This window comes from Myxine glutinosa, chromosome 4 (genome assembly GCF_964187855.1).
Source record: "Myxine glutinosa chromosome 4, kmMyxGlut1.1, whole genome shotgun sequence".
Lineage (NCBI taxonomy): Eukaryota > Metazoa > Chordata > Myxini > Myxiniformes > Myxinidae > Myxine > Myxine glutinosa.
In genome coordinates, this window is record NC_136264.1 from 69,149,342 (window position 1) to 69,169,578 (window position 20,237).

At 43.0% G+C, this 20,237-nt stretch overlaps 10 non-coding genes across 10 annotated transcripts; all 10 read left to right on the forward strand.

Annotated features, from left to right (window-relative positions):
- Positions 1 to 2,938: 2,938 nt before the first annotated feature.
- TRNAN-GUU (transfer RNA asparagine (anticodon GUU)) lies at positions 2,939 to 3,012 on the forward strand. The gene has a single exon. It is a non-coding gene; the product is annotated as a tRNA-Asn (tRNA).
- A 6,870-nt stretch (positions 3,013 to 9,882) lies between these two features.
- On the forward strand, positions 9,883 to 9,956 carry TRNAN-GUU (transfer RNA asparagine (anticodon GUU)). Its single transcript has one exon. It is a non-coding gene; the product is annotated as a tRNA-Asn (tRNA).
- Positions 9,957 to 12,740: 2,784 nt separating this feature from the next.
- On the forward strand, positions 12,741 to 12,814 carry TRNAN-GUU (transfer RNA asparagine (anticodon GUU)). The gene has a single exon. It is a non-coding gene; the product is annotated as a tRNA-Asn (tRNA).
- A 1,615-nt stretch (positions 12,815 to 14,429) lies between these two features.
- On the forward strand, positions 14,430 to 14,502 carry TRNAN-GUU (transfer RNA asparagine (anticodon GUU)). Its single transcript has one exon. It is a non-coding gene; the product is annotated as a tRNA-Asn (tRNA).
- A 210-nt stretch (positions 14,503 to 14,712) lies between these two features.
- On the forward strand, positions 14,713 to 14,786 carry TRNAN-GUU (transfer RNA asparagine (anticodon GUU)). Its single transcript has one exon. It is a non-coding gene; the product is annotated as a tRNA-Asn (tRNA).
- Positions 14,787 to 14,995: 209 nt separating this feature from the next.
- TRNAN-GUU (transfer RNA asparagine (anticodon GUU)) lies at positions 14,996 to 15,069 on the forward strand. Its single transcript has one exon. It is a non-coding gene; the product is annotated as a tRNA-Asn (tRNA).
- Positions 15,070 to 15,855: 786 nt separating this feature from the next.
- Positions 15,856 to 15,930, forward strand: TRNAN-GUU (transfer RNA asparagine (anticodon GUU)). Its single transcript has one exon. It is a non-coding gene; the product is annotated as a tRNA-Asn (tRNA).
- Positions 15,931 to 16,709: 779 nt separating this feature from the next.
- On the forward strand, positions 16,710 to 16,783 carry TRNAN-GUU (transfer RNA asparagine (anticodon GUU)). Its single transcript has one exon. It is a non-coding gene; the product is annotated as a tRNA-Asn (tRNA).
- Positions 16,784 to 17,570: 787 nt separating this feature from the next.
- TRNAN-GUU (transfer RNA asparagine (anticodon GUU)) lies at positions 17,571 to 17,645 on the forward strand. The gene has a single exon. It is a non-coding gene; the product is annotated as a tRNA-Asn (tRNA).
- Positions 17,646 to 19,550: 1,905 nt separating this feature from the next.
- Positions 19,551 to 19,624, forward strand: TRNAN-GUU (transfer RNA asparagine (anticodon GUU)). The gene has a single exon. It is a non-coding gene; the product is annotated as a tRNA-Asn (tRNA).
- Positions 19,625 to 20,237: the final 613 nt, after the last annotated feature.

Genomic DNA, 20,237 nt, shown 5'->3' on the forward strand with positions numbered 1-20,237 from the left:
CCCCATGAGAAGTTTTATGACAGATCCTGTCTCTGTGTTGCAATTGGTTAGTGTGTAAGGCTGTTAACCAAAAAGTTGGTGGTTCAATCCAACCTAGGGTCAATTTTCTTTTGATCGCTGACACCTTTCCTGCTCATGTGCTGTCCGCGATGAATGAAAGCTGAAATGTAAACCCCAGTTTACACTTCCAAAGTATTGATTGAAGAGGAAAGGCAATTGAAAGGAGTTCTTTGGTTCATGTTCCAGAGTTGAATGCCTTTCGCCCCAATTGAAGATTTATGACAGATCCTGTCTCTGTGGCGCATTCGGTGTGCGTGTTTGGCTGTTTCCCGAAAAGATGGTGTTTCAATCTCTCCCAAGGACGATTATTTTTAAATTACTGACACTGGTCCTGCTCCTGAGCTGTTTCGCGATGAATGAAAGCTGAAAGGTAAACCTCAGTTGACACTTCAAAAGTGTTAAATTAATGAGGAAAGGCAATTAAAGGGAGTGCCTCGGTTAGACTTGAGAGGCATTCTTTGGGTCTTGTTCCAGATGTGAATGCCTTTCTCCCCATTTGAAAATTTATCTCAGATCCTGTCTCTGTGGCGCAAACGGTTTGCGTGTTCGGCTGTTTCCCGAAGGGATGGTGGTTTAATCTTGCCCAAGGACGATTATTTTTGTCACTGACCCTGTTCCTGCTCCTGAGCTGTTTTGCGATGAATGAAAGCTGAAACGTGAACCTCAGTTGAAACTTCGAAAGTGTTGAATTAAAGAGGAAAGACAATTGAAAGGAGTTCATCTGTTCGAATTGAGAGGTAATCTTTGGTTCATGTTCCAGATTGAAAGCCTTTCCCCATTGATAACCCACAACACATCTTGTCTCTGGGCGGAATTGGTTAGTGCGTTCGACTGTATAATCGAAAAGTTGGTGGTTCAATCCCACCCAAGGACGATTTTTTAAATCGCTGACTCTGTTCCTGCTCACGTGGCGTCTGCGATGAATGAAACCTGATTTGTGAACCTCAGTTGACGCTTCCGAAGTGTTTTATTGAAGAGGAAAGGTTACTGAAGGAGTTCATCTGTTGGACTTGAGAGGTATTCGTTGGTTCTTGTTCCAGATGTGAATGCCTTTTGCCCCATGAGAAGTTTTATGACAGATCCTGTCTCTGTGTTGCAATTGGTTAGCGTGTTCGGCTGTTAACCGAAAAGTTGGTGGTTCAATCCCACCCAAGGACAATTTTCTTTTGATCGCTGACACTGTTCCTGCTCATGTGCTGTCCGCGATGAATGAAAGCTGATTTGTGAACCTCAGTTGACGCTTACAAAGTGTTTTATTGAAGAGGAAAGGCCATTGAAAAGAGTTCATCTGTTGGATTTGAGAGGTATTCGTTGGTTCATGTTCCAGAGTTGAATGCCTTTCCCCATTGATGACACGCAACATATCTTGTCTCTGTGGCGCAATTCGTTGGCACGTTTGGCTGTTATAGTGTTATAGTCAGGTTCACTATGTTAACAAATATAATTTCGTTAAAAATTTTGGGATTAGCAAACCTGTACATTTTTGGAATCTTGAGAGCATGGAGAATCTGAAAATCAATGTTGGCATTTGCACAGACACCTGCATGGCCGCCATTTTGGATTTTGAAAATGGCCGCCATAAAATACATATTTTGCGCGATCTCGGCTTCTAGTCAACCTCGAGACTTAATTAAATATGCTAATCCTATGTTTTCTGGGTCAAGGAATCCAATAAAGGCCTCAAAATAATGCTCAGGATTATAGAAAAGCAACAAACAAAGGTAATTGAAAACCATTGTCTTTATATTTGTGATATAACTGTATTACATAATACATGATATTGCAAGTCCTTTGAAGTTATAGGTTGTTATAGGAAGTTATTGGTAGTATCAGATTGAACTATAAGTCCTATACACAGGATCTACGAGGTCTATACCGTTCAGGAATATGCTTTTACAGATCTTCATCACTGTCCTGAGTGTCATTTTCGCGAAGGTGTCTACGCAAATGTAAACATTAATTTTTGGATTCCTCATGCTCTGAATATTCCAAAAATGTATAGTTTTGCTAATCTACCAAAATTTTGAACGAAAAAACATCGTGAACCTGACTATTATCCGAAAGGTCGGTGGTTCAATCCCACCCAGGGACAATTTTCTTTTTATCGCTGACACTGTTCCTGCTCATGTGCTGTCCGCGATGAATGAAAGCTGAAATGTGAACCTCAGTTGACACTTCCAAAGTATTGATTGAAGAGGAAAGGCAATTGAAAGGAGTTCATCTGTTGGACGAGAGAGGAATTATTTGATTCATGTTCCAGAGTTGAATGCCTTTCGCCCCAATTGAAGATTTATGACAGATCCTGTCTCTATGGCGCATTCGGTGTGCGTGTTTGGCTGTTTCCCGAAAAGATGGTGTTTCAATCTCTCCCAAAAACGAATATTTTTAAATTACTGACACTGGTCCTGCTCCTGAGCTGTTTCGCGATGAATGAAAGCTGAAAGGTGAACCTCAGTTGACACTTCAAAAGTGTTAAATTAATGAGGAAAGGCAATAAAAGGGAGTTCCTCGGTTAGACCTGAGAGGCATTCTTTGGTTCTTGTTCCAGATGTGAACGCCTTTCTCCCCATTTGAAAATTTATCTCAGATCCTGTCTGTGGCGCAAACGGTTTGCGTGTTCGGCTGTTTCCCGAAGGGATGGTGGTTTAATCTTGCCAAAGGACGATTATTTTTATGTCACTGACACTGTTCCTGCTCCTGAGCTGTTTTGCGATGAATGAAAGCTGAAACGTGAACCTCAGTTGAAACTTCGAAAGTGTTGAATTAAAGAGGAAAGACAATTGAAAGGAGGAGTTCATCTGTTCGAATTGAGAGGTAATCTTTGGTTCATGTTCCAGAGTTGAAGGCCTTTCCCCATTGATAACCCACCACACATCTTGTCTCTGTGGCGCAATTGGTTAGCGCGTTCGACTGTTAATCGAAAGGTTGGTGGTTCAATCCCACCCAGGGACGATTTTTTTCATCGCTGACTCTGTTCCTGCTCACGTGCTGTCTGCGGTGAATGAAAGCTGATTTGTGAACCTCAGTTGACGCTTCCGAAGTGTTTTATTGAAGAGGAAAGGTTATTGAAGGAGTTCATCTGTTGGACTTGCGAGGTATTCGTTGGTGCATGTTCCAGAGGTGAATGCCTTTCACCCCATTTGAAGATTTTTGACAGATCCTGTCTCTGTGGTGCAATCGGTGCGCTTGTTTGGCTGTTTCCTGGAATGAATGGTGGTGCAATCGCACCCATGGACGATTTTTTTTTATTGCTGACTGTTCCTGCTGACGTGCTGTCTGCGATGAATGAAAGCTGAAATGTGAACCTCAGTTGACACTTCAAAAGTATTGATTGAAGAGGAAAGACAATTGAAAGGAGTTCATCTGTTGGACTTGAGAGGTATTCGTTGGTGCCTGTTCCAGAGATGAATGCCTTTCACCCCATTTGAAGATTTATGACAGATCCTTTCTCTGTGGGGCAATCGGTGCGCGTGTTTGGCTGTTTCCCTAAAATATGGTGTTTCAATCTCTCCCAAGGGACGTTTATTTTTAAATTACTGACACTGGTCCTCCTCCTGAGCAGTTTTGCGATGAATGAAAGCTGAAACGTGAACCTCAGTTGACACTTCGAAAGTGTTGAATTGAAGAGGACAGGCAATTGAATGAAGCTCACCTGTTGGACTTGAGAGGTATTCGTTGGTTCTTGTTCCAGATGTGAATGCCTTTTGCCCCATGAGAAGTTTTATGACAGATCCTGTCTCTGTGTTGCAATTGGTTAGTGTGTTCGGCTGGTAACCAAAAGGTTGGTGGTTCAATCCCACCCAGGAACAATTTTCTTTTTTATCGCTGACACTGTTCCTGCTCATGTGCTGTCCGCGATGAATGAAAGCTGATTTGTGAACCTCAGCTGACGCTGACAAAGTGTTTTGTTGAAGAGGAAAGGCTATTGAAAAGAGTTCATCTGTTGGATTTGAGAGGTATTCGTTGGTTCATGTTCCAGAGTTGAATGCCTTTCCCCATTGATAAATACACAACATATCTTGTCTCTGCGGTGCAATTGGTTGGCACGTTTGGCTGTTATCCGAAAGGTCGGTGGTTCAATCCCACCCAGCGCCGATTTTTTTTTATTGCTGACTGTTCCTGCTGACGTGCTGTCTGCGATGAATGAAAGCTGAAATGTGAACAACAGTTGACACTTCAAAAGTGTTGATTGAAGAGGAAAGACAATTGAAAGGAGTTCATCTGTTGGACTTGAGAGGTATTCGTTGGTGCCTGTTCCAGAGATGAATGCCTTTCACCCCATTTGAAGATTTATGACAGATCCTTTCTCTGTGGTGCAATCGGTGCGCGTGTTTGGCTGTTTCCCTAAAATATAGTGTTTCAATCTCTCCCAAGGGACGTTTATTTTAAAATTACTGACGCTGGTCCTGCTCCTGAGCAGTTTTGCGATGAATGAAAGCTGAAACGTGAACCTCAATTGACACTTCAAAAGTGTTGAATTGAAGAGGACAGGCAATTGAAAGAAGCTCACCTGTTGGACTTGAGAGGTATTTGTTGGTTCTTGTTCCAGATGTGAATGCCTTTTGCCCCATGAGAAGTTTTATGACAGATCCTGTCTCTGTGTTGCAATTGGTTAGTGTGTAAGGCTGTTAACCAAAAAGTTGGTGGTTCAATCCAACCCAAGGACAATTTTCTTTTGATCGCTGACACCGTTCCTGCTCATGTGCTGTCCGCGATGAATGAAAGCTGAAATGTAAACCTCAGTTGACACTTCCAAAGTATTGATTGAAGAGGAAAGGCAATTGAAAGGAGTTCTTTGGTTCATGTTCCAGAGTTGAATGCCTTTCGCCCCAATTGAAGATTTATGACAGATCCTGTCTCTATGGCGCATTCAATGTGCGTGTTTGGCTGTTTCCCGAAAAGATGGTGTTTCAATCTCTCCGAAGGACGATTATTTTTAAACTACTGACACTGGTCCTGCTCCTGAGCTGTTTCGCGATGAATGAAAGCTGAAAGGTGAACCTCAGTTGACACTTCAAAAGTGTTAAATTAATGAGGAAAGGCAATTAAAGGGAGTTCCTCAGTTAGACCTGAGAGGCATTCTTTGGTTCTTGTTCCAGATGTGAATGCCTTTCTCCCCATTTGAAAATTTATCTCAGATCCTGTCTCTGTGGCGCAAACGGTTTGCGTGTTCGGCTGTTTCCCGAAAGGATGGTGGTTTAATCTTGCCCAAGGACGATTATTTTTATGTCACTGACACTGTTCCTGCTCCTGAGCTGTTTTGCGATGAATGAAAGCTGAAACGTGAACCTCTGTTGAAACTTCGAAAGTGTTGAATTAAAGAGGAAACGCAATTGAAAGGAGTTCATCTGATGGACTTGAGAGGTATTCTTTGGTTCATGTTCCAGAGTTGAATGCCTTTCCCCATTGATGATCCATAATATATCTTGTCTCTGTGGTGCGATTGGTTAGTGTGTTTGGCTGCCCACCGAAAGGTTGGTGGTTCAATCCCACCCAGGGACGATTTTCTTTTGATCGCTGACACTGTTCCTGCTGACGTGCTGTCCGCGATGAATGAAAGCTGATTTGTGAACCTCAGTTGACGCTTCCAAAGTGTTTTATTGAAGAGGAAAGACAATTGAAAGGAGTTCATCTGTTCGAATTGAGAGGTAATCTTTGGTTCATGTTCCAGAGTTGAAAGCCTTTCCCCATTGATAACCCACAACACATCTTGTCTCTGTGGCGCAATTGGTTAGTGTGTTTAACTGTTATATTCGAAAGGTTGGTGGTTCAATCCCACCCAGGGACGATTTTTTTCATCGCTGACTCTGTTCCTCCTCACGTGCTGTCTGCGATGAATGAAAGCTGATTTGTGAACCTCAGTTGACGCTTCCGAAGTGTTTTATTGAAGAGGAAAGGTTATTGAATGAGTTCATCTGTTGGACTTGAGAGGTATTCGTTGGTGCATGTTCCAGAGGTGAATGCCTTTCAGCCCATTTGAAGATTATTGACAGATCCTGTCTCTGTGGCACAATCGGTGTGCTTGTTTGGCTGTTTCCTGGAATGAATGGTGGTTCAATCCCACCCAGCGACGATTTTTTTTTTATTGCTGACTGTTCCTGCTGACGTGCTGTCTGCGAAGAATAAAAAACCACCTTTAGAGGCCATTTTTCCCCGCAAAGCGGGGGTTGGCCTTTTTCGGGAACCGTGGTTGTTGTTGTTTTTCGGTCCCCTTTTTGAAGCAATGTTTTACTGCCGGATGCCCTTCCTGACGCCAACCCTTTTTGCCGCCTTTAATGACGAACAGGGAATTACCAGTGAACTGGTACTCAATTAGCCGACCTCAGAAGGAATGACAGGCTGAGTCAACCTTCCCTGGTGTTAATTCAGCGATTAGACCGGGATTTCGAACCCAGGATTCTAGGATCCTAAGCTCGGCACCCTAGCCGCTAGCCCAACAACAGGCATCGCTGTCTTCGATGAATGAAAGCTGAAATGTGAACCTCAGTTGACACTTCAAAAGTATTGATTGAAGAGGAAAGACAATTGAAAGGAGTTCATCTGTTGGACTTGAGAGGTATTCGTTGGTGCCTGTTCCAGAGATGAATGCCTTTCACCCCATTTGAAGATTTATGACAGATCCTTTCTCTGTGGCGCAATCGGTGCGCGTGTTTGGCTGTTTCCCTAAAATATGGTGTTTCAATCTCTCCCAAGGGACGTTTATTTTTAAATTACTGACACTGGTCCTGCTCCTGAGCAGTTTTGCGATGAATGAAAGCTGAAACGTGAACCTCAGTTGACACTTCGAAAGTGTTGAATTGAAGAGGACAGGCAATTTAAAGAAGCTCACCTGTTGGACTTGAGAGGTATTTGTTGGTTCTTGTTCCAGATGTGAATGCCTTTTGCCCCATGAGAAGTTTTATGACAGATCCTGTCTCTGTGTTGCAATTGGTTAGTGTGTAAGGCTGTTAACCAAAAAGTTGGTGGTTCAATCCAACCTAGGGTCAATTTTCTTTTGATCGCTGACACCTTTCCTGCTCATGTGCTGTCCGCGATGAATGAAAGCTGAAATGTAAACCCCAGTTTACACTTCCAAAGTATTGATTGAAGAGGAAAGGCAATTGAAAGGAGTTCTTTGGTTCATGTTCCAGAGTTGAATGCCTTTCGCCCCAATTGAAGATTTATGACAGATCCTGTCTCTGTGGCGCATTCGGTGTGCGTGTTTGGCTGTTTCCCGAAAAGATGGTGTTTCAATCTCTCCCAAGGACGATTATTTTTAAATTACTGACACTGGTCCTGCTCCTGAGCTGTTTCGCGATGAATGAAAGCTGAAAGGTAAACCTCAGTTGACACTTCAAAAGTGTTAAATTAATGAGGAAAGGCAATTAAAGGGAGTGCCTCGGTTAGACTTGAGAGGCATTCTTTGGGTCTTGTTCCAGATGTGAATGCCTTTCTCCCCATTTGAAAATTTATCTCAGATCCTGTCTCTGTGGCGCAAACGGTTTGCGTGTTCGGCTGTTTCCCGAAGGGATGGTGGTTTAATCTTGCCCAAGGACGATTATTTTTGTCACTGACCCTGTTCCTGCTCCTGAGCTGTTTTGCGATGAATGAAAGCTGAAACGTGAACCTCAGTTGAAACTTCGAAAGTGTTGAATTAAAGAGGAAAGACAATTGAAAGGAGTTCATCTGTTCGAATTGAGAGGTAATCTTTGGTTCATGTTCCAGATTGAAAGCCTTTCCCCATTGATAACCCACAACACATCTTGTCTCTGGGCGGAATTGGTTAGTGCGTTCGACTGTATAATCGAAAAGTTGGTGGTTCAATCCCACCCAAGGACGATTTTTTAAATCGCTGACTCTGTTCCTGCTCACGTGGCGTCTGCGATGAATGAAACCTGATTTGTGAACCTCAGTTGACGCTTCCGAAGTGTTTTATTGAAGAGGAAAGGTTACTGAAGGAGTTCATCTGTTGGACTTGAGAGGTATTCGTTGGTTCTTGTTCCAGATGTGAATGCCTTTTGCCCCATGAGAAGTTTTATGACAGATCCTGTCTCTGTGTTGCAATTGGTTAGCGTGTTCGGCTGTTAACCGAAAAGTTGGTGGTTCAATCCCACCCAAGGACAATTTTCTTTTGATCGCTGACACTGTTCCTGCTCATGTGCTGTCCGCGATGAATGAAAGCTGATTTGTGAACCTCAGTTGACGCTTACAAAGTGTTTTATTGAAGAGGAAAGGCTATTGAAAAGAGTTCATCTGTTGGATTTGAGAGGTATTCGTTGGTTCATGTTCCAGAGTTGAATGCCTTTCCCCATTGATGACACGCAACATATCTTGTCTCTGTGGCGCAATTCGTTGGCACGTTTGGCTGTTATAGTGTTATAGTCAGGTTCACTATGTTAACAAATATAATTTCGTTAAAAATTTTGGGATTAGCAAACCTGTACATTTTTGGAATCTTGAGAGCATGGAGAATCTGAAAATCAATGTTGGCATTTGCACAGACACCTGCATGGCCGCCATTTTGGATTTTGAAAATGGCCGCCATAAAATACATATTTTGCGCGATCTCGGCTTCTAGTCAACCTCGAGACTTAATTAAATATGCTAATCCTATGTTTTCTGGGTCAAGGAATCCAATAAAGGCCTCAAAATAATGCTCAGGATTATAGAAAAGCAACAAACAAAGGTAATTGAAAACCATTGTCTTTATATTTGTGATATAACTGTATTACATAATACATGATATTGCAAGTCCTTTGAAGTTATAGGTTGTTATAGGAAGTTATTGGTAGTATCAGATTGAACTATAAGTCCTATACACAGGATCTACGAGGTCTATACCGTTCAGGAATATGCTTTTACAGATCTTCATCACTGTCCTGAGTGTCATTTTCGCGAAGGTGTCTACGCAAATGTAAACATTAATTTTTGGATTCCTCATGCTCTGAATATTCCAAAAATGTATAGTTTTGCTAATCTACCAAAATTTTGAACGAAAAAACATCGTGAACCTGACTATTATCCGAAAGGTCGGTGGTTCAATCCCACCCAGGGACAATTTTCTTTTTATCGCTGACACTGTTCCTGCTCATGTGCTGTCCGCGATGAATGAAAGCTGAAATGTGAACCTCAGTTGACACTTCCAAAGTATTGATTGAAGAGGAAAGGCAATTGAAAGGAGTTCATCTGTTGGACGAGAGAGGAATTATTTGATTCATGTTCCAGAGTTGAATGCCTTTCGCCCCAATTGAAAATTTATGACAGATCCTGTCTCTATGGCGCATTCGGTGTGCGTGTTTGGCTGTTTCCCGAAAAGATGGTGTTTCAATCTCTCCCAAAAACGAATATTTTTAAATTACTGACACTGGTCCTGCTCCTGAGCTGTTTCGCGATGAATGAAAGCTGAAAGGTGAACCTCAGTTGACACTTCAAAAGTGTTAAATTAATGAGGAAAGGCAATAAAAGGGAGTTCCTCGGTTAGACCTGAGAGGCATTCTTTGGTTCTTGTTCCAGATGTGAACGCCTTTCTCCCCATTTGAAAATTTATCTCAGATCCTGTCTGTGGCGCAAACGGTTTGCGTGTTCGGCTGTTTCACGAAGGGATGGTGGTTTAATCTTGCCAAAGGACGATTATTTTTATGTCACTGACACTGTTCCTGCTCCTGAGCTGTTTTGCGATGAATGAAAGCTGAAACGTGAACCTCAGTTGAAACTTCGAAAGTGTTGAATTAAAGAGGAAAGACAATTGAAAGGAGGAGTTCATCTGTTCGAATTGAGAGGTAATCTTTGGTTCATGTTCCAGAGTTGAAGGCCTTTCCCCATTGATAACCCACCACACATCTTGTCTCTGTGGCGCAATTGGTTAGCGTGTTCGACTGTTAATCGAAAGGTTGGTGGTTCAATCCCACCCAGGGACGATTTTTTTCATCGCTGACTCTGTTCCTGCTCACGTGCTGTCTGCGGTGAATGAAAGCTGATTTGTGAACCTCAGTTGACGCTTCCGAAGTGTTTTATTGAAGAGGAAAGGTTATTGAAGGAGTTCATCTGTTGGACTTGCGAGGTATTCGTTGGTGCATGTTCCAGAGGTGAATGCCTTTCACCCCATTTGAAGATTTTTGACAGATCCTGTCTCTGTGGTGCAATCGGTGCGCTTGTTTGGCTGTTTCCTGGAATGAATGGTGGTGCAATCGCACCCATGGACGATTTTTTTTTATTGCTGACTGTTCCTGCTGACGTGCTGTCTGCGATGAATGAAAGCTGAAATGTGAACCTCAGTTGACACTTCAAAAGTATTGATTGAAGAGGAAAGACAATTGAAAGGAGTTCATCTGTTGGACTTGAGAGGTATTCGTTGGTGCCTGTTCCAGAGATGAATGCCTTTCACCCCATTTGAAGATTTATGACAGATCCTTTCTCTGTGGGGCAATCGGTGCGCGTGTTTGGCTGTTTCCCTAAAATATGGTGTTTCAATCTCTCCCAAGGGACGTTTATTTTTAAATTACTGACACTGGTCCTCCTCCTGAGCAGTTTTGCGATGAATGAAAGCTGAAACGTGAACCTCAGTTGACACTTCGAAAGTGTTGAATTGAAGAGGACAGGCAATTGAATGAAGCTCACCTGTTGGACTTGAGAGGTATTCGTTGGTTCTTGTTCCAGATGTGAATGCCTTTTGCCCCATGAGAAGTTTTATGACAGATCCTGTCTCTGTGTTGCAATTGGTTAGTGTGTTCGGCTGGTAACCGAAAGGTTGGTGGTTCAATCCCACCCAGGAACAATTTTCTTTTTTATCGCTGACACTGTTCCTGCTCATGTGCTGTCCGCGATGAATGAAAGCTGATTTGTGAACCTCAGCTGACGCTGACAAAGTGTTTTGTTGAAGAGGAAAGGCTATTGAAAAGAGTTCATCTGTTGGATTTGAGAGGTATTCGTTGGTTCATGTTCCAGAGTTGAATGCCTTTCCCCATTGATAAATACACAACATATCTTGTCTCTGCGGTGCAATTGGTTGGCACGTTTGGCTGTTAACCGAAAGGTCGGTGGTTCAATCCCACCCAAGGACAATTTTCTTTTTATCGTTGACACTGTTCCTGCTCATGTGCTGTCTTCGATGAATGAAAGCTGAAATGTGAACCTCAGTTGACACTTCCAAAGTATTGATTGAAGAGGAAAGGCAATTGAAAGGAGTTCATCTGTTGGACGAGAGAGGAATTATTTGGTTCATGTTCCAGAGTTGAATGCCTTACACCCCAATTGAAGATTTATGACAGATCCTGTCTCTATGGCGCATTCAGTGTGCGTGTTTGGCTGTTTCCCGAAAAGATGGTGTTTCAATCTCTCCCAAGGACGATTATTTTTAAACTACTGACACTGGTCCTGCTCCTGAGCTGTTTCGCGATGAATGAAAGCTGAAAGGTGAACCTCAGTTGACACTTCAAAAGTGTTGAATTAAAGAGGAAAGGCAATTGAAAGGAGTTCATCTGATGGACTTGAGAGGTATTCTTTGGTTCATGTTCCAGAGTTGAATGCCTTTCCCCATTGATGATCCATAACATATCTTGTCTCTGTGGTGCAATTGGTTAGTGTGTTCGGCTGTCCACCAAAAGGTTGGTGGTTCAATCCCACCCAGGGACGATTTTATTTTGATCGCTGACACTGTTCCTGCTGACGTGCTGTCCGCGATGAATGAAAGCTGATTTGTGAACCTCAGTTGACGCTTCCAAAGTGTTTTATTGAAGAGGAAAGGCAATTGAAGGAAGTTCATCTGTTGGACTTGAGAGGTATTCTTTGGTTCATGTTCCAGAGTTGAATGCCTTTCCCCATTGATGATACACAACATATCTTGTCTCTGCGGTGCAATTGGTTGGCACGTTTGGCTGTTATTCGAAAGGTTGGTAGTTCAATACCACCCAGGGGACAATTTTCTTTTCATCGCTGACACTGTTCCTGCTCATGTGCTGTCTTCGATGAATGAAAGCTGAAATGTGAACCTCAGTTGACACTTCCAAAGTATTGATTGAAGAGGAAAGGCAATTGAAAGGAGTTCATCTGTTGGACGAGAGAGGAATTATTTGGTTCATGTTCCAGAGTTGAATGCCTTTCACCCCAATTGAAGATTTATGACAGATCCTGTCTCTGTGGCGCATTCGGTGTGCGTGTTTGGCTGTTTCCCGAAAAGATGGTGTTTCAATCTCTCCCAAGGACGATTATTTTTAAATTACTGACACTGGTCCTGCTCCTGAGCTGTTTCGCGATGAATGAAAGCTGAAAGGTGAACCTCAGTTGACACTTCAAAAGTGTTAAATTAATGAGGAAAGGCAATTAAAGGGAGTTCCTCGGTTAGACTTGAGAGGCATTCTTTGGTTCTTGTTCCAGATGTGAATGCCTTTCTCCCCATTTGAAAATTTATCTCAGATCCAGTCTCTGTGGCGCAAACGGTTTGCGTGTTCGGCTGTTTCCCGAAGGGATGGTGGTTTAATCTTGCCCAAGGACGATTATTTTTATGTCACTGACACTGTTCCTGCTCCTGAGCTGTTTTGCGATGAATGAAAGCTGAAACGTGAACCTCAGTTGAAACTTCGAAAGTGTTGAATTAAAGAGGAAAGACAATTGAAAGGAGTTCATCTGTTCGAATTGAGAGGTAATCTTTGGTTCATGTTCCAGAGTTGAAAGCCTTTCCTCATTGATAACCCACAACACATCTTGTCTCTGTGGTGCAATTGGTTAGTGCGTTCGACTATTAATCGAAAGGTTGGTGGTTCAATCCCACCCAGGGACGATTTTTTTCATACGCTGACTCTGTTCCTGCTCACGTGCTGTCTGCGATGAATGAAAGCTGATTTGTGAACCTCAGTTGACGCTTCCGAAGTGTTTTATTGAAGAGGAAAGGTTATTGAATGAGTTCATCTGTTGGACTTGAGAGGTATTCGTTGGTGCATGTTCCAGAGGTGAATGCCTTTCACCCCATTTGAAGATTATTGACAGATCCTGTCTCTGTGGTGCAATCGGTGCGCTTGTTTGGCTGTTTCCTGGAATGAATGGTGGTTCAATCCCACCCAGCGCCGATTTTTTTTTATTGCTGACTGTTCCTGCTGACGTGCTGTCTGCGATGAATGAAAGCTGAAATGTGAACCTCAGTTGACACTTCAAAAGTGTTGATTGAAGAGGAAAGACAATTGAAAGGAGTTCATCTGTTGGACTTGAGAGGTATTCGTTGGTGCCTGTTCCAGAGATGAATGCCTTTCACCCCATTTGAAGATTTATGACAGATCCTTTCTCTGTGGTGCAATCGGTGCGCGTGTTTGGCTGTTTCCCTAAAATATAGTGTTTCAATCTCTCCCAAGGGACGTTTATTTTAAAATTACTGACGCTGGTCCTGCTCCTGAGCAGTTTTGCGATGAATGAAAGCTGAAACGTGAACCTCAATTGACACTTCAAAAGTGTTGAATTGAAGAGGACAGGCAATTGAAAGAAGCTCACCTGTTGGACTTGAGAGGTATTTGTTGGTTCTTGTTCCAGATGTGAATGCCTTTTGCCCCATGAGAAGCTTTATGACAGATCCTGTCTCTGTGTTGCAATTGGTTAGTGTGTAAGGCTGTTAACCAAAAAGTTGGTGGTTCAATCCAACCCAAGGACAATTTTCTTTTGATCGCTGACACCGTTCCTGCTCATGTGCTGTCCGCGATGAATGAAAGCTGAAATGTAAACCTCAGTTGACACTTCCAAAGTATTGATTGAAGAGGAAAGGCAATTGAAAGGAGTTCTTTGGTTCATGTTCCAGAGTTGAATGCCTTTCGCCCCAATTGAAGATTTATGACAGATCCTGTCTCTGTGGCGCATTCGGTGTGTGTGTTTGGCTGTTTCCCGAAAAGATGGTGTTTCAATCTCTCCCAAGGACGATTATTTTTATATTACTGACACTGGTCCTGCTCCTGAGCTGTTTCGCGATGAATGAAAGCTGAAAGGTGAACCTCAGTTGACACTTCAAAAGTGTTAAATTAATGAGGAAAGGCAATTAAAGGGAGTTCCTCGGTTAGACTTGAGAGGCATTCTTTGGGTCTTGTTCCAGATGTGAATGCCTTTCTCCCCATTTGAAAATTTATCTCAGATCCTGTCTCTGTGGCACAAACGGTTTGCGTTTTGGCTGTTTCCCGAAGGGATGGTGGTTTAATCTTGCCCAAGGACGATTATTTTTGTCACTGACACTGTTCCTGCTCCTGAGCTGTTTTGCGATGAATGAAAGCTGAAACGTGAACCTCAGTTGAAACTTCGAAAGTGTTGAATTAAAGAGGAAAGACAATTGAAAGGAGTTCATCTGTTCGAATTGAGAGGTAATCTTTGGTTCATGTTCCAGATTGAAAGCCTTTCCCCATTGATAACCCACAACACATCTTGTCTCTGGGCGCAATTGGTTAGTGCGTTCGACTGTTACTCGAAAGGTTGGTGGTTCAATCCCACCCAGGGACGATTTTTTAAATCGCTGACTCTGTTCCTGCTCACGTGGCATCTGCGATGAATGAAAGCTGATTTGTGAACCGCAGTTGACGCTTCCGAAGTGTTTTATTGAAGAGGAAAGGTTACTGAAGGAGTTCATCTGTTGGACTTGAGAGGTATTCGTTGGTTCTTGTTCCAGATTTGAATGCCTTTTGCCCCATGAGAAGTTTTATGACAGATCCTGTCTCTGTGTTGCAATTGGTTAGCGTGTTCGGCTGTTAACTGAAAGGTTGGTGGTTCAATCCCACCCAGGGACAATTTTCTTTTTATCGCTGACACTGTTCCTGCTCATGTGCTGTCCGCGATGAATGAAAGCTGATTTGTGAACCTCAGTTGACGCTTACAAAGTGTTTTATTGAAGAGGAAAGGCTATTGAAAAGAGTTCATCTGTTGGATTTGAGAGGTATTCGTTGGTTCATGTTCCAGATTGAAAGCCTTTCCCCATTGATAACCCACAACACATCTTGTCTCTGTGGCGCAATTGGTTAGCGCGTTCGACTGTTAATTGAAAGGTTGGTGGTTCAATCCCACCCAGGGGCGTTTTTTTTTCATCGCTGACTCTGTTCCGGCTCACGTGCTGTCTGCGATGAATGAAAGCTGATTTGTGAACCTCAGTTGACGCTTCCGAAGTGTTTTATTGAAGAGGAAAGGTTATTGAAGGAGTTCATCTGTTGGACTTGAGAGGAATTATTTGGTTCATGTTCCAGAGTTGAATGCCTTACACCCCAATTGAAAATTTATGACAGATCCTGTCTCTATGGCGCATTCAGTGTGCGTGTTTGGCTGTTTCCCGAAAAGATGGTGTTTCAATCTCTCCCAAGGACGATTATTTTAAAACTACTGACACTGGTCCTGCTCCTGAGCTGTTTCGCGATGAATGAAAGCTGAAAGGTGAACCTCAGTTGACACTTCAAAAGTGTTAAATTAATGAGGAAAGGCAATTAAAGGGAGTTCCTCAGTTAGAATTGAGAGGCATCCTTTGGGTCTTGTTCCAGATGTGAATGCCTTTCTCCCCATTTGAAAATTTATCTCAGATCCTGTCTCTGTGGCGCAAACGGTTTGCGTGTTCGGCTGTTTCCCGAAGGGATGGTGGTTTAATCTTGCCCAAGGACGATTATTTTTATGTCACTGACACTGTTCCTGCTCCTGAGCTGTTTTGCGATGAATGAAAGCTGAAACGTGAACCTCTGTTGAAACTTCGAAAGTGTTGAATTAAAGAGGAAAGACAATATTGAAAGGAGTTCATCTGTTCGAATTGAGAGGTAAACTTTGGTTCATGTTCCAGAGTTGAAAGCCTTTCCCCATTGATAACCCACAACACATCTTGTCTCTGTGGCGCAATTGGTTAGCGCGTTCGACTGTTAATCAGAAAGGTTGGTGGTTCAATCCCACCCAGGGGCGATTTTTTTTTCATCGCTGACTCTGTTCCGGCTCACGTGCTGTCTGCGATGAATGAAAGCTGATTTGTGAACCTCAGTTGACGCTTCCGAAGTGTTTTATTGAAGAGGAAAGGTTATTGAAGGAGTTCATCTGTTGGACTTGAGAGGTATTCGTTGGTGTATGTTCCAGAGGTGAATGCCTTTCACCCCATTTGAAGATTTTTGACAGATCCTGTCTCTGTGGCGCAATCGGTGTGCTTGTTTGGCTGTTTCCTGGAATGAATGGTGGTTCAATCCCACCCAGGGGCGATTTTTTTTATTGCTGACTGTTCCTGCTCACGTTCTGTGTGCGATGAATGAAAGCTTCAATGTGAACCTCTGTTGACACTTCAAAAGTATTGATTGAAGAGGAAAGGCAATTGAAAGGAGTTCATCTGTTGGACGAGAGAGGAATTCTTTGGTTCATGTTCCAGAGTTGAATGCCTTTTGCCCCATGAGAAGTTTTATGACAGATCCTGTCTCTGTGTTGCAATTGGTCAGCGTGTAAGGCTGTTAACCGAAAAGTTGGTGGTTCAATCCCACCCAGGGACAATTTTCTTTTGATCGCTGACACTGTTCCTGCTCATGTGCTGTCCGCGATGAATGAAAGCTGATTTGTGAACCTCAGTTGGCGCTTACAAAGTGTTTTATTGAAGAGGAAAGGCTATTGAAAAGAGTTCATCTGTTGGATTTGAGAGGTATTCTTTGGTTCATGTTCCAGAGTTGAATGCCTTTCCCCATTGATGACATGCAACATATCTTGTCTCTGTGGCGCAATTGGTTGGCACGTTTGGCTGTTATCCGAAAGGTCGGTGGTTCAATCCCACCCAGGGACAATTTTCTTTTTATCGCTGACACTGTTCCTGCTCATGTGCTGTCTTCGATGAATGAAAGCTGAAATGTGAACCTCAGTTGACAATTCCAAAGTATTGATTGAAGAGGAAAGGCAATTGAAAGGAGTTCATCTGTTGGACGAGAGAGGAATTATTTGGTTCATGTTCCAGAGTTGAATGCCTTACACCCCAATTGAAAGTTTATGACAGATCCTGTCTCTATGGCGCATTCAGTGTGCGTGTTTGGCTGTTTCCCGAAAAGATGGTGTTTCAATCTCTCCCAAGGACGATTATTTTTAAACTACTGACACTGGTCCTGCTCCTGAGCTGTTTCGCGATGAATGAAAGCTGAAAGGTGAACCTCAGTTGACACTTCAAAAGTGTTAAATTAATGAGGAAAGGCAATTAAAGGGAGTTCCTCGGTTAGACTTGAGAGGCATTCTTTGGGTCTTGTTCCAGATGTGAATGCCTTTCTCCCCATTTGAAAATTTATCTCAGATCCTGTCTCTGTGGCGCAACCGGTTTGCGTGTTCGGCTGTTTCCCGAAGGGATGGTGGTTTAATCTTGCCCAAGGACGATTATTTTTATGTCACTGACACTGTTCCTGCTCCTGAGCTGTTTTGCGATGAATGAAAGCTGAAACGTGAACCTCTGTTGAAACTTCGAAAGTGTTGAATTAAAGAGGAAAGACAATATTGAAAGGAGTTCATCTGTTCGAATTGAGAGGTAAACTTTGGTTCATGTTCCAGAGTTGAAAGCCTTTCCCCATTGATAACCCACAACGCATCTTGTCTCTGTGGCGCAATTGGTTAGCGTGTTCTGACTGTTAATCGAAAGGTTGGTGGTTCAATCCCACCCAGGGGCGATTTTTTTTCATCGCTCACTCTGTTCCGGCTCACGTGCTGTCTGCGATGAATGAAAGCTGATTTGTGAACCTCAGTTGACGCTTCCGAAGTGTTTTATTGAAGAGGAAAGGTTATTGAATGAGTTCATCTGTTGGACTTGAGAGGTATTCGTTGGTGCATGTTCCAGAGGTGAATGCCTTTCACCCCATTTGAAGATTATTGACAGATCCTGTCTCTGTGGTGCAATCGGTGTGCTTGTTTGGCTCTTTCCTGGAATGAATGGTGGTTCAATCCCACCCAGGGACGATTTTTTTTTATTGCTGACTGTTCCTGCTGACGTGCTGTCTGCGATGAATGAAAGCTGAAATGTGAACCTCAGTTGACACTTCAAAAGTATTGATTGAAGAGGAAAGACAATTGAAAGGAGTTCATCTGTTGGACTTGAGAGGTATTCGTTGGTGCCTGTTCCAGAGATGAATGCCTTTCACCCCATTTGAAGATTTATGACAGATCCTTTCTCTGTGGCGCAATCGGTGCGCGTGTTTGGCTGTTTCCCTTAAATATGGTGTTTCAATCTCTCCCAAGGGACGTTTATTTTAAAATTACTGACACTGGTCCTGCTCCTGAGCAGTTTTGCGATGAATGAAAGCTGAAACGTGAACCTCAATTGACACTTCAAAAGTGTTGAATTGAAGAGGACAGGCAATTGAAAGAAGCTCACCTGTTGGACTTGAGAGGTATTTGTTGGTTCTTGTTCCAGATGTGAATGCCTTTTGCCCCATGAGAAGTTTTATGACAGATCCTGTCTCTGTGTTGCAATTGGTTAGTGTGTTAAGGCTGTTAACCAAAAAGTTGGTGGTTCAATCCAACCCAAGGACAATTTTCTTTTGATCGCTGACACCATTCCTGCTCATGTGCTGTCCGCGATGAATGAAAGCTGAAATGTAAACCTCAGTTGACACTTCCAAAGTATTGATTGAAGAGGAAAGGCAATTGAAAGGAGTTCTTTGGTTCATGTTCCAGAGTTGAATGCCTTTCGCCCCAATTGAAGATTAAGGACAGATCCTGTCTCTGTGGCGCATTCGGTGTGCGTGTTTGGCTGTTTCCCGAAAAGATGGTGTTTCAATCTCTCCCAAGGACGATTATTTTTAAATTACTGACACTGGTCCTGCTCCTGAGCTGTTTCGCGATGAATGAAAGCTGAAAGGTGAACCTCAGTTGACACTTCAAAAGTGTTAAATTAATGAGGAAAGGCAATTAAAGGGAGTTCCTCGGTTAGACTTGAGAGGCATTCTTTGGGTCTTGTTCCAGATGTGAATGCCTTTCTCCCCATTTGAAAATTCATCTCAGATCCTGTCTCTGTGGCGCAAACGGTTTGCGTGTTTGGCTGTTTCCTGGAATGAATGGTGGTTCAATCCCACCCAGGGGCGATTTTTTTTATTGCTGACTGTTCCTGCTTACGTTCTGTGTGCGATGAATGAAAGCTTCAATGTGAACCTCTGTTGACACTTCAAAAGTGTTGAATTAAAGAGGAAAGGCAATTGAAAGGAGTTCATCTGTTGGACGAGAGAGGAATTCTTTGGTTCATGTTCCAGAGTTGAATGCCTTTTGCCCCATGAGAAGTTTTATGACAGATCCTGTCTCTGTGTTGCAATTGGTCAGCATGTAAGGCTGTTAACCGTTAAAAGTTGGTGGTTCAAACCCACCCAGGGACAATTTTCTTTTGATCGCTGACACTGTTCCTGCTCATGTGCTGTCCGCGATGAATGAAAGCTGATTTGTGAACCTCAGTTGACGCTTACAAAGTGTTTTATTGAAGAGGAAAGGCGATTGAAAAGTGTTCATCTGTTGGATTTGAGAGGTATTCTTTGGTTCATGTTCCAGAGTTGAATGCCTTTCCCCATTGATGACACGCAACATATCTTGTCTCTGTGGCGCAATTGGTTGGCACGTTTGGCTGTTATCCGAAAGGTCGGTGGTTCAATCCCACCCAGGGACAATTTTCTTTTTATCGCTGACACTGTTCCTGCTCATGTGCTGTCTTCGATGAATACAAGCTGAAATGTGAACCTCAGTTGACACTTCCAAAGTATTGATTGAAGAGGAAAGGCAATTGAAAGGAGTTCATATGTTGGACGAGAGAGGAATTATTTGGTTCATGTTCCAGAGTTGAATGCCTTACACCCCATTTGAAAATTTATGACAGATCCTGTCTCTATGGCGCATTCAGTGTGCGTGTTTGGCTGTTTCCCGAAAAGATGGTGTTTCAATCTCTCCCAAGGACGATTATTTTTAAACTACTGACACTGGTCCTGCTCCTGAGCTGTTTCGCGATGAATGAAAGCTGAAAGGTGAACCTCAGTTGACACTTCAAAAGTGTTAAATTAATGAGGAAAGGCAATTAAAGGGAGTTCCTCGGTTAGACTTGAGAGGCATTCTTTGGGTCTTGTTCCAGATGTGAATGCCTTTCTCCCCATTTGAAAATTTATCTCAGATCCTGTCTCTGTGGCGCAAACGGTTTGCGTGTTCGGCTGTTTCCCGAAGGGATGGTGGTTTAATCTTGCCCAAGGACGATTATTTTTATGTCACTGACACTGTTCCTGCTCCTGAGC